Source organism: Triticum urartu, chromosome 5A (genome assembly GCF_056163025.1).
Source record: "Triticum urartu cultivar PI428250 chromosome 5A, HENAU_Tu73, whole genome shotgun sequence".
Taxonomy (NCBI): Eukaryota; Viridiplantae; Streptophyta; class Magnoliopsida; order Poales; family Poaceae; genus Triticum; species Triticum urartu.
This window is the reverse complement of record NC_141877.1, coordinates 63,139,414-63,151,820: the sequence shown is the minus strand read 5'-3', so window position 1 is coordinate 63,151,820 and position 12,407 is coordinate 63,139,414. Positions and strand designations below refer to the sequence as shown.

The 12,407-nt window shown below is 46.6% G+C and overlaps 1 pseudogene; it reads right to left on the bottom strand.

Moving 5' to 3' along the window:
- Positions 1-8,109: 8,109 nt before the first annotated feature.
- LOC147968050 (uncharacterized) lies at positions 8,110-10,269 on the bottom strand (annotated as a pseudogene).
- Positions 10,270-12,407: the final 2,138 nt, after the last annotated feature.

The following is a 12,407-nucleotide window of genomic DNA, read 5'->3' as shown; positions in this document are numbered from 1 at the left end:
ATGTTTCCTCCATACATCGACAGCCAATCCATACCAAGAATCACATCCAGACCTTGGGACTCCAGAATAATTAAATCCGTTGGGAAAACATGCCTTCCTATACTTAATGGCACTTGGAAACATCCTTGTCTGGCCATGTACTCTGCTCCTGGCGAGCTTACTAGCATAGGCGTTTTAAGAATCCTAGTGGGCAGGCTATATTTTTCCACAAATCCCCTTGATATGTATGAATGCGATGCACCAGTATCAAAAAGAACGAGTGCGGTAAATGTCTTAACCAAAAACTTACCGATTACTGCATCAGGCTGATCTTCAACCTCCTCCACATTAACGTGGTTCACCTGTCCCCTATTGAATGGGTTCGGCTTTTTCCCAGAGCTTCCATTGCCATTTCCATTCTGGCCTTTAGGACATTCATTGGCATAATGACCGATCTTGGAACACTTGAAACAAGTGACTTGACTCAGGTCTCTCTTGGTTGGGGTCGATGGGGTGGTACGGTTCTGGCCGTTGCTTCCTCCATTCCCATTACCATTCTTGCGGCCATTATGGTTGTGTGAACTACCTCCTCCATGGGTGTGCTGAAACTGAAATCCCGGTTTAGGGGTAAAACGGGGCTTCTGCTGGGCTCCAGAGTTATACTTCCCCTGTCCATACTTCCTCTTACGGTTCTCAATCTGCTGTTGCTTTCCTTCAATCATGATGGCACAATCTACCAACTCCTGGTAGTTGTTGAAACTTGCTACCATCAACTGCATGCTTAGTTCATCATTCAGTCCTTCCAGAAACTTCTCCTGCTTAGCTGCATCCGTAGCAATGTCATCTGGGGCATAACGTGCTAACTTGCTGAAATCGTCAACGTACTGGCCAACTGTCCTTCCTCCTTGGCGTAAGTTGCGAAACTCACGCTTCTTCATGGCCATAGCTCCTGCTGAAACATGGCAGTGCGGAAAGCTTGCTGAAACTGATCCCATGTGACAGTGTCAACTGGGTAAGTGGCTGTGAAATTCTCCCACCATGCTGCCGCGGGTCCGTCAAGCTGATGTGCGGCAAACTTCACTTTCTCACCATCTGTGCATCCTGCAGTGGTCAACTCCCTTCCTATCTTGTGGAGCCAATCGTCTGCTACTATTGGCTCGGTGCTACTGGAAAACACCGGCGGATTCAGCCTAAGGAAACGGGCTAAGTGGTCAACAGGTGGTGGTGGTGGTGGTGGGTTGTTGTTGTTGTTCTGCTGGTTCTGGACTAACAACTGCATCAATTGATTCTGCTGCTGGATCAACTGAGTGAGCTCCGGTGGAAATCCATTGTCACGTCTCGGAGGCATCTGAGGGTTTAGAAGAGACGAGATTTAAGAATGGAGTGAGGTCTAAAGAGAAAACACTACCCCAATGCGCATGAGCAAATGCACACAGAATCACTTCATTCAATCAAACAAGGGCTTACAATCGGTATAAAACTATCGCAAAAGTGCTCGAACTAATGTTTACATGGGGGAAATACTACTACTATCTGGTGGTCATCTAGAAATTTGAACCGGTAGAAGACTCCATGATATCTGCTCCAGCTTCGTCTTCAAAGTCGGGTTCACTTGGATCCGAATCGGTGTCGTCGATGATGATGTAGTTGTCTGTACATGTGACGTACTCGTCTTCCTCCTTGGATGCTAACTTCCTCTTGAGTTCTTCAATCTCCTGCTTAAGATCGCCATTGTGTCTCGCTAGAGCTACGATCTCGTCCATGTAGTCCTTGCATGTAGACTTCAGTTCTCCTTCTAGCTCGATGATCCTTGCCCTTCAACACTATCATATCATTGCACATCTGGTTCTCGTGGCGTCGAATGTGCTGGTTTAACTCCTGGATGAAAGATGCAATGGATCTATCCTTCTTGGTGCTGACTAACTCCCATTGTTCATCTCGGCGTCCGCAAATCTGGTAGATAGTGTCCTTAAGGTCTTCTTGATAAGCTTCTCCAATGCGTCCCATGGTGATATGAGCTGCCATGCTCCTTCCCAGACTCCAGGTTGGTGCATTGAAAACACTATCTATGGGCTTCGTGATTGGTGCGAATGTCCTTCTCGGAACGTGAGCTTGAATCTTCCAGCGCTCCTCTTCAGGCAGAGTGGCGTTGAAGGTTCCCGTGAAGCTTGGTAATCCAATGTTCAGGTACTTGGTGACTTCCTTCAAGTGAAATCCAAAATGTGTGCCTTCATCCGGTTGGGCGTACTTGATCTTCGCGTTCGTCATCCTAATAGAGTAGAAAAGATGAGGAGTTACAAATTGAGAAGAGAATGGTGTTCTATGGCTTTAACTTAGTGGTCGTGTCTACTGTGCTCTGATACCATCTCTGTGGCGACCCGACCCGAATGGATCAAGTCTACTGTGCTCTGGTGTCATCCCTGGATCAGTAATGCTGACACCACACAGTACTTCGAAGGATTTATAGCAGAGTGGCAATCACACACTTTTTACATCGTTGTCTCAAAAGAGAACTTATTACAATAAATATGGCTTAAGGCCATCTAATAAAGATAACAGCGGAAGAATCGGAAGATAAATGGGTCCATCAACTCCAACAGCATCACTGAGTATAGAACCATGACCTAAAAGCACCTTACTCGTCGTCTGAAAAGTCTGCAACATGAAAGTTGCAGCCCGAAAACGGGTCAGCACATGGAATATGCTGGCAATGTAACACATAGAGAGTAATGGAATGAAACGGCTATACTACATGCATATATGGCTGGTGGAAAGCACTATGGTTACAGTTTTGCGTAAAGCTAATTTTTCCCTACTGTAAAGGAATAAATTTATTTAACTATCAAGGTGGTTGTTAAACATCGAGAATGGTTGACAGCATTCCGATCCCAATTAAGTAATTAAAACCCAACAACATTAATTAGAAGTAACGTGATGAGATTCACATGATATTCAAGTACTAGATACTCAAGTTGTCCATAACCGGGGACACGGCTAATCATGATTAGTTTGTTACACTCTGCAGAGGTTTGCGCACTTTTCCCCACAAGACTCGATCGCCTCCATTTGGTTTCTCGCACTACATGGTGTTTGAGAAGACGGATGACCGAGACATAGTCTTTCAGAAGCGCTAGCACCTTACATGTGGGTAGACCGTACCACCTACATCCCCTACATCTGCTAGTCTATCCGTAAGAGTTCGCACGACTTAGTCAACTATGCCAGAGCCCATAATGGCTTGTGGCTGCACACGGAAGTTACTAGCATGAATGATCTTATGATCCCTTTGAGCCTGGGTGGCGGTCCAAAAGAAAACAGGCAAGTCCTGATAGACATCAGGTGCCTCAATCCACCCAGATGTGTGTTTAAGTTGCCACCTTAGATAAACCATTAAAATTAACAAACTCACATCTGTCATGGATATCACTCACCCAATCCACGTCTACTAGCATAGCATGGCATAATAAGCAAACGTAGAAGTAACTCCCAAAGGTTTCATGGTAATACAAGTGATAGGTACTACCTCATCTACTTCCCATCCCACAATTTAATTAGATCCTAATCATGCAATGTGAGAGGATTGATCTAATGCAATAAAACATGGGTTGTAGAAAAGGTATGATCAAAGTGTTACTTGCCTTGCTGATGATCCGCGAGACCTAGGGTTTCGAAGTAACAAGCAGCGCAATCCGGGTGATCTATCGCAGACAAACAACAAGCACACGATAAGTACTCATCTAATGCACAGGTAAAACTCGAGCAAGAGAACGAACCAGAAAGTTCAACTTAAGAACTCCGGTTGAAAAGAAAGAAAGAACCGAACAGACGACGGAAAAACAAACGGCGGAAGAAAACAACTCGGTTCTAGCAAGTTGAAACTAGGTCAAATTTTACCGTAGCAAAAACTTGTTTAAGTTGATTAGACGGAACGGCGGTTTCGAGACGAAACTCCAGGCGCTTGAATCACCTGATTCCGACAAACGAGCGGGAAGAAAGACTAGAACGAAGATCGGATCTGAGATCGCGATCGCGGAATAAATCCGACGAAAAGAAAGAGATGAACGGTTAAACGAACGGGCATCGTTAACCGGGAAAAATCGGTGATCACGTTCGTTGAGACGAACGGTCCGAAAGAAGAAAGAAAACCGATCTAGGGTTTCGGAAGAAAACCGAAACAAAGCCGGAAGAAAAACGGAAAAGAAATGGAACGGTTCTTTTAAGAAAAACCGAACCGAGGAAAGAAAAAGAGTCGCGGCGCGGCTACCTCGGGAGGCGGGCTCCAGGTGGCGGCTTAAGGCGGCGGCGGCTTGGGGTGGGGAGGAGAGGGGGGGGGGGGGTTATGGGGGTATTTATACTAGGAGGGGGGGTTTCCTTGGGGGAGGGGGCAAGCAAGGGGCGGCGGCTTGGAGTCCCGCTGGGACTCAGCCTGGCGGTGGGGCTGGCGGCTGGCGCGCGCGGCTAGGCCGGCCTTGGCCCAGGCGGCTGGGCAGGCGTACCTTTTTTTTAAATAGTTACGCGCGCAGAAAAACAAGGAAAAGAAAAACTAAACGAACTCCAAAATTTCTAAAGTAAATTTTCCCCGACTCCTACAAATGAGTCGAACAAAATGAACTTTACTCGGGACCTAGATGCAAATTTTGAAAACACGCATTTTTCCCTATCCAAATAAAATGCAAATAAACTCCGGAAAATCCAAAATTTGATTTATTCATTAAATCTTCATTTTTCCTAAATTTGGGAAAGTCATATTATTCCCTCTCTCATATTTTTGATATTGGAAAAATAATTGAAGATGAAATAAATAAATCAAATGATCCTCTTTTCAAATTTGAGAAAACTCTCAAATATGAAAATAACGAAATCTCCAACTCTCTCCGAAGGTCCTTGAGTTGCGTGAAATTTCTAGGATCGACCAAAATGCAAGAAAATATGCTATGCAAGATGATCTAGTGTATAACATTCCAAATTGCAAATTTGGGATGTTACAGACAAAGTAACGCCCAAGACAAGGTATATAGAATGAGAGAGCACCTTATTTATTTTCTCATCTCGTATTGGGCAAACTAGATACAACCTATTAGATTAGTTGCATGGTAATGTGTTGGCTGATGACATGCCATCATCTAATTTTGTCTACAACCTAAAAAACAAACTGTTGAAGATGCCCTAAATGTACCAACTAAGGGCGTGGCTAAGAGTCAATCGACTAAAAACTGGTTTTGGCTAGTCGATCATTTTAGACTGTCGAATGCAAAATCAATAGCGAGATCGTCTTCTTCAACCTCCATCTCATCTTCCTCATGTGACTAGCTCGGGTACCACCAACAAAGCCACCTGCTACTCCCCCCCCCCCCCCCCGCCGCGACCATCGGCACTCCCGCGACTGCCTCGCCGCATCGCCCTCCCCTGACATCGCCATCCGTGCATGCTCGCTGCATGTTTCTGCCAGCCTGGTCGTCCGCTTAACTTCGGAGTTCTATTCCCCCTACTTTCCAAGTCTGCACTTGTTGTTTTCCTGACAAATGTAAGCTGCCAATCCTATTAACCCTCAGCAGTTTAGCTTAAGCATTAGGTCACTCGTTTCACCATTTGAGTTTGAAACTATTATTCTAAAAAACAGTAATTATTTAGTAACACTAATATTTCTTGAATAAGTTTGACCATAGTTTGACCACAGTTTGACCAGATTTGACCAAAATTCAAAAAATTGAAATAATTATTTAGTAACACTAATATTCTTGAATAATTATGTAGTGACATTAATACTTCTTGAATAAGTAGTTTGACCATAGTTTGACCAAAATTAAAAAAACTGAAATTTGAGCATATCTTTTTTTCCTTTTGGAATTTGAGGATTCTAAAAAATTGCAAACAGGCCATAGGCGGTCAAAATCGGAAGCGGATTTTCGTGCTGAATTTTTTGATATATTATACATTTTTCCGACATCGTATGCAAAAGTTATAGCCGTTTTACATTTTCCCTACACTTTTTGCAAAACATGTCCAAATTTAAGTTTTCAAATTTTCATAACTAGTACGTGTAGTAATATAACTACCTCTCGAAGGATTTTATTTTCTGAAGTTTTTATCATTTTCTTTTGATTTTTTCAAAACTGAAATGGCGATACACGGGGCGGGGGGGGGGGGGGGTAGAGTTTGAAAATTGCCCTATAGTCCCGGTTTGTGTCTCCAACCGGGACTATAGGTCAAACCCCTTTAGTCCCAGTTCATGGCACGAACTGGTACTAAAGGTTAGCCCTTTAGTACCGATTTGTGCCACGAACCGGTACTAAAGGTGATCATGGGGCCCCGGCCTGACGCCAGCCTGCCACCACCCCTTTAGCACCGGTTCGTGGCATGAACCGGTACTAAAGGTTCAACACGAACCGGCATTAATGCATAGCCATTCGAACCGGGCCAAAATCGAACCGGGACTAATGTGTCTCACATTAGATCCTTTTTCTACTAGTGGTAGTGCACTGTTGTGGTCGAGAACTCACTAGTGGTCACTAGTAGAAAAAGGGTCATCTGTCCAGGTTGGTAAGGGCCTTTTGTCCCGGTTTGTGAACCAGGACTAAAGGGTCGTTACTAATGCCCTAGCCCTTTAGTCCCGGTTCTTACATGAACCGGGACAGATGGGCCTCCACGTGGCCAGTGCGCCGAGCCCAGGCAGGAGGGCCTTTGGTCCCGGTTGGTCGCACCAACCAGGACCAATAGGCATCCACACGTCAGCATTTCAGGGGCTGGGGTTTTTGTTTGGGGGGTTTAATTTAGGTGTTTCATATATTGTGTTAGCTAGCTAATTAATAGAGGGAAGTTTCCTCTCTTATGTCCATGCTTGGTCGACGCTATATATACGTATATATAGAGAGGACTAGACACGCTAGCTAGTAAGCAAATGAAGGAAACAGAAGGTCATCATGAACATATGCATACAGAGAGAAGTGATATCGACCACCTCTCCTTCTCCAAGAGATTGGTCGAACAACAAGTTCTCGTATATCTATCTGACACTACCAGCTACATATATACAACAATTATCTCTTACAATATAATCTCCTAATTATATATGAACATAGGGTCCACATAGTATTCTCTGTCTTCAGCGATCACGTGGTCAAGGAAGAATGCTGCCAATTCCTCTTGAATTGCTCGCATACGATCTGGTGCTAGGAGTTCATCCCGCATCCGAAACATCTAATTTGAACAAGGGGGTCAATATATATATATATATATATGAATAAATGAAACTCAACACAAATGATGGTAATAAAATAAAATTGTGAATATTATTGCTTACGCACTTCATATTGTTCGTCACAGTACCCCCGTTCATAGGTCGTGTGGCGGATGGACTCGCAAACGTAGTATCCACAGAAATCATTCCCTTGTTCCTGCCACAACCACTTTACAAGAAATAGAGGTCAATCAAACTGATAAGCAAGCATGCCAAATGGTATTGATGAAACTAGCGCTTGAATCACTAGGAGATGCGCGGAACATGTTACTATAGTACTTACTTTCGGGTGTCTAAATTGCAGCTTCTTCGGCAGTCCCAGAGCTTTTTTGGTGAATTTTCTCCAAACCCTGCCAGACAAAGAAAACAATTACTTGATATCAGGAAATGAACAAAGTTGCTGATATGGTGGATAATGATCGATTTAACTTACTTCTCGAGCGTTTGAGTCATGTCCGCATAGTCCTGGGGATCTTTTCGTCTCGAGTCTAAGACGGTTACTAGTCCCTGCTCAAGCTTAATCTCTAGGAGAATATAGTGGAAGCTGCGCACGCATGCATAACTCATCAATTACATTGCTATAACCTGGACCAATAAGGGAAACCGAATATGCACAAGACAGTAACACTCACTTCAAGTTGTAAGGAAAGAGTATTATATCTTTGTTTTCATTTATTACCAATGACCGTAGCAAGTTGGCCTCGGTATCTTCGGCACAACATTTAACCTCAGTTGCATCTATGAGATTTGTGTTAATGAACCCAATATCACCAATTTGTCTTTTCTTCAATTCGGCGGTCTTCAGTCTGCATAATATAGTGAGGATAATTATAAATACATGCAATGAAAGAGCTGACCTATATAGAGAGACTTAATGACAGAACTAGTACTACTTACAGACAGTAGCAAGTGACCGTTGCTTTATTTAGGGCCTTTTGATTGAAAAACTGGAAGAACTCCTCAAATGGAACATTCAACAGTTCAATTCCAACAAGGTCATGCTCCTCTCTAACTCTCAGCGTCAAAGTATTCCTCCCCCTAGACTCTCTGCGGGTTTTCATGTACCAATCATGGAATCTTCGCATCATCGTTGTTAGAGATCTTTCATCTTTGACGAGAGGCTTCCCGTACTCGTATTTGTGTTCCTCCACCTCCAAGAAATCATAATGTACATCATCGGGCAGGTAATATCCAAGATTGCTATAACTGGGCACCATCCTCGGATCATTAGCGACGATGTCACTAGACACCTTGAGCGGGGGGCACGATTGGTTCGCTTGTTCGCCGAGCTGGGCAATTTTTTTCCCAGCTCATCGTTCTTTTATCCTTTGATCACTGACAGTACTTCCCAACCGCTTTGCTTCGACAAACGTCTTTGCAATAATGCGCTCGTAGTTGCCTTTTGGCGGAGACTTTGCTGGTTTTTTCAGGGCAGCCAGAGTGCGCTTCGCTTTCACCGGATCTACCTTCTCCTCCGGAGGTGGATGTTTCTTTGCTTTCACCCCTTCAAAGAAGTTCGTCACTTCAGCTCGCGCGATCTTCGCGTTCTCCTCCGGGGTCCTCTCGTATGGTAACTTCTCTGGAGTCTTCAGAGAAGGACCGAATCTGTATTACCTCCCACCTCTGGCTGTACTGCTAGACGCCGGCAGAGTAGACGGAGCGGCTGCAGCTGTCTTCTTTCCTTGCTTACGAGGCGGAGGAGAAGGACTACGACGCGCCGGAGTAGCCGGAGCAGCGGCGGGTCTCTTCCGTCCTTGCCGACGAGGCGGAGAAGGAGGAGGCTGGCTGCTCGGGCCCGTCGGCGCAGGCGGAGAAGGAGGCGGAATGCCGCCACGCGCCGGAGAAGGAGGCTGAGTGCCCTGATCACTTGCCAAAGGAGGAGGCGGAGGAGGAGGCGGAGTGCCCTGACTCGCCAGAGGAGGAGGAGGCGGAGGCGTCCAGTTCAGAAGGTTGATGAGCTCCTTCCGCCATAGGCATGGAGTCAATAGACAAGAACCCAGCTGAGTCTCCCCTTCACCGGTAGGGTAGTCCAGCTGGAGGTCCTCAAATCCCTCCATTATTTCGTCCACCGTCACCCTGGCATATCCTTCTGGAATCGGACAACAGTGAAAACTTGCGCCGGGTTCAGGAGGTCGAACAGAGCCGACAGCCGCCTTGACTTTGAAGTTCTGCCATTGCGTCATAAGGTGGCAATGTTGAGACTCCGTGATAGCATCCACGGGGTAGCTAGCAGGAGCCGTCAAGACATGCTCCGGCTGAAGCAGCTCGGTGGAAGCCACGCTGCTTCGAGCTACTTCTCGTTCCTCTAGCGCTTGAACCCTTTTGTGCAGCGTCTGAATTTGGGCATGCTCCACTTTTTTCCTCCTCTCCTGGCATTTGTAACTGCCTGCGTCCGAAAAACCAGCCTTCCACGGAACGGAGCCCGGCGTTCCTCGTGTACGTCCAGGGTGCTCAGGATTCCCGAGGGTCATTGTGAGCTCGTCGTTCTCTCTGTCTGGAACGAACGTCCCTTGCTGCGCTGCATCGATATAGTTCTTAAGCCTCTTGACTGGTATGCTCATTTGCTCGTCCGTCCAAACGCACTTCCCTAATACAGGGTCCAAGGTTCCGCCAGCCCCGAAGAACCAAGTCTGGCAACGGTCTGGCCAGTTCATTGTATCTGGTTCGATACCTTTATCAAGCAGATCATTCTCAGCCTTGGCCCACTTAGGCCGGGCTTTGAGATAGCCACCTGACCCCGTGCGATGGTGAAGCTTCTTCTTCGCAGCATTTTTCTTGTTTGTCGCCGACATCTTCTTACTCTTTTCCGATGTCTTGTCGGCCACAAAAGCGGGCCAGTGATCTCTGATCTTCTCATATCTGCCGATGAATTCTAGTGTCTCTTCTTTGTCGACAAACGTTTTCAGCTCATTCTTCCACCTCCTGAATAGGTCTGCCATCTTCTTAAGAGCATGAGACTTGATTAATTGCTCTTTAACTGGCTTCTCCGGATCCTCCTCTGGCGGTGGGGTGAAATTTGCCTTCAGCTCAGTCCAAAGATCATCTTTCTGCATATCATTGACATAAGACACCTCAGGGTCTTCGTTCTTAGGCTTATACCATTGGTGGATGCTGATCGGGATCTTGTCCCTAACAAGAACCCCGCACTGAGCAGCAAATGCTTCCTTTGTCCGGATGGGTTCAATCGGTTGGCCGTCGAGCGCGATTGCTGTGATCTCAAACCTTTCATCCGAGCGCAACTTTTTCTTCGGGCCTCGTCTCTTTACCGAAGTTGTGCTCGATCTGGAGGGATAGAAAAAAGAAGAAAGATGAGAGTTAATTAATATGTGTACATATGCCACATCCCTAGTTCTGGTATGACCTAGGCTAGCCTTCATGTTTGCATCATGTTTAAATTTCATCAAAATTTGAAATGGGGATTTGTGAAACCCTCAGAATCATTTCTGAAAATGACCCAAGTAAAAATTGCTCCAAAAGGGTCCAAGAAAATGCTCATGTTGCTCTCTGGAAATATTGGACAGAGATAAAAATCAAATCAATATTTTTAAGAGCTCATAAGTATTTATTTTGGGCATTTGGAATTAATCCAGTAATTATTTGCTTTGGATATATATTTGCTATATATATAATATATGTCCAAAAATTCTGAATTTTGGTGAGGGGCTTTGGATTAATCCCTTAGGTCCCTGCAAAATTTGACAGAATTAAATTAAATGGTTTAGTATTATTACTAAGTCAAAACAAATGACACAAATTAGAAAACAGAAAGAATTAGAGAGGACAGAGAGAGAATGACTCACCTGTGTCGGCCCAGCACTGTTGGCCCAGGCCAAGTCATCGCCTACCTCCTGCCAGGAGGACAGCGCGCGTGTGCCCGACGCGCGCGTGCACGCGCCGGCCACCTCCTCCCTCCCTGCCTGCCTGGCTCCTCCCCGGTGTGCCTAGACGATGCCACGGAGACGCCCTCGACCCCCTGTGTCTCTCCCCTCTCGCTCTGGACCCCCTCCCCCTCCTCTGCTCTCTCTCACGCATGCCCGAACACGCCGTCGACGCCGTTCACTGCCACCGCGTCCACCGTTCTCCCCTCGCCTCCCCGTGCTGTCCAAGACCTTCGCTGCAATGCCCTCGCCCTTCCCACGGAGCCACGCTTCGCCGGAGGCCTGCATCGCCACCATCTGGTCGTCTTCAACCTCGGTACCTGCCAGACGCCGTTTGTCGATTCGCCTCGCTCCGGTCGCCCCCGAGCCCACTGATATGCTCATCAACCTCCCTGTGAGCTCCGCCGCTTTTCTCCTCTCTTCCCCGCGTCATTTTCGCCCACTAGCCGCAGCCCCGAGATCACCCGAGGCCGTCGTCCACCATGACCGGCGAGCCCATGCTCCCGAGCTTCTCCTGCTCGCTCCAGGGGTACTGATATGCTCCTGGCACCTCCAGGAGGCTGCGTAGCCACGCCGTTGGCTCGCCCGAGCACTGCAGCCCCGCGCCCGCGCCATCCCGAACTCCGGCCGCCGCCTCGAGCCCCGCTCCGGCGAGTTCCGGCGCCCCCGCAGCCTCCCACCAGCTCCCCTGGATGCGGACGACGACGGGCTACGCCCCGGTGGTCTTCGCGCGTCCAGACGCCGCTCGTAGCGCAAGTCCGGCGAGTCACCGCCGCGCTATTGGTCGCCGCCGGCCAGAACTCCGGCGGGCTGACGTGGCTTCTTAATTAGGCACTAACTACCCCCTAGAGACACTGACAGTGGGCCCCAGTGCCACTAATCTAAATTCGATTAGAAATAACCCCTCTGTTAAACTAACTATGACACTGACGTGTGGCCCCCACACGTCAGGTTTGACCTGGGTTGACTGCTGACGTAGTGCTGACCTCAGGCTGACGCAATAAATGATTTCTGGAATTATTCTAAAATAGGAAATTCCAGAAATTAGCCAAAACTTCAAAAATTCATATAAATTCAACCGTAGCTCAGATTGAAATAATTTATATATGAAAAATTATCAGAAAAATGCAATCTATCCATATGTACCAGTTTCATGCATGACAAACCAACTTATACCTGCTGTATAGGTGAAAACACATAAATGTCTTTTATAAGAGCTTATCTTGGAGTTGCATTTGAATCTTTGGTTCAAATGGACTTCAACCAAATGAATGCTAGATGCATTAGCACAAAGAACATCACATCTTCATGCC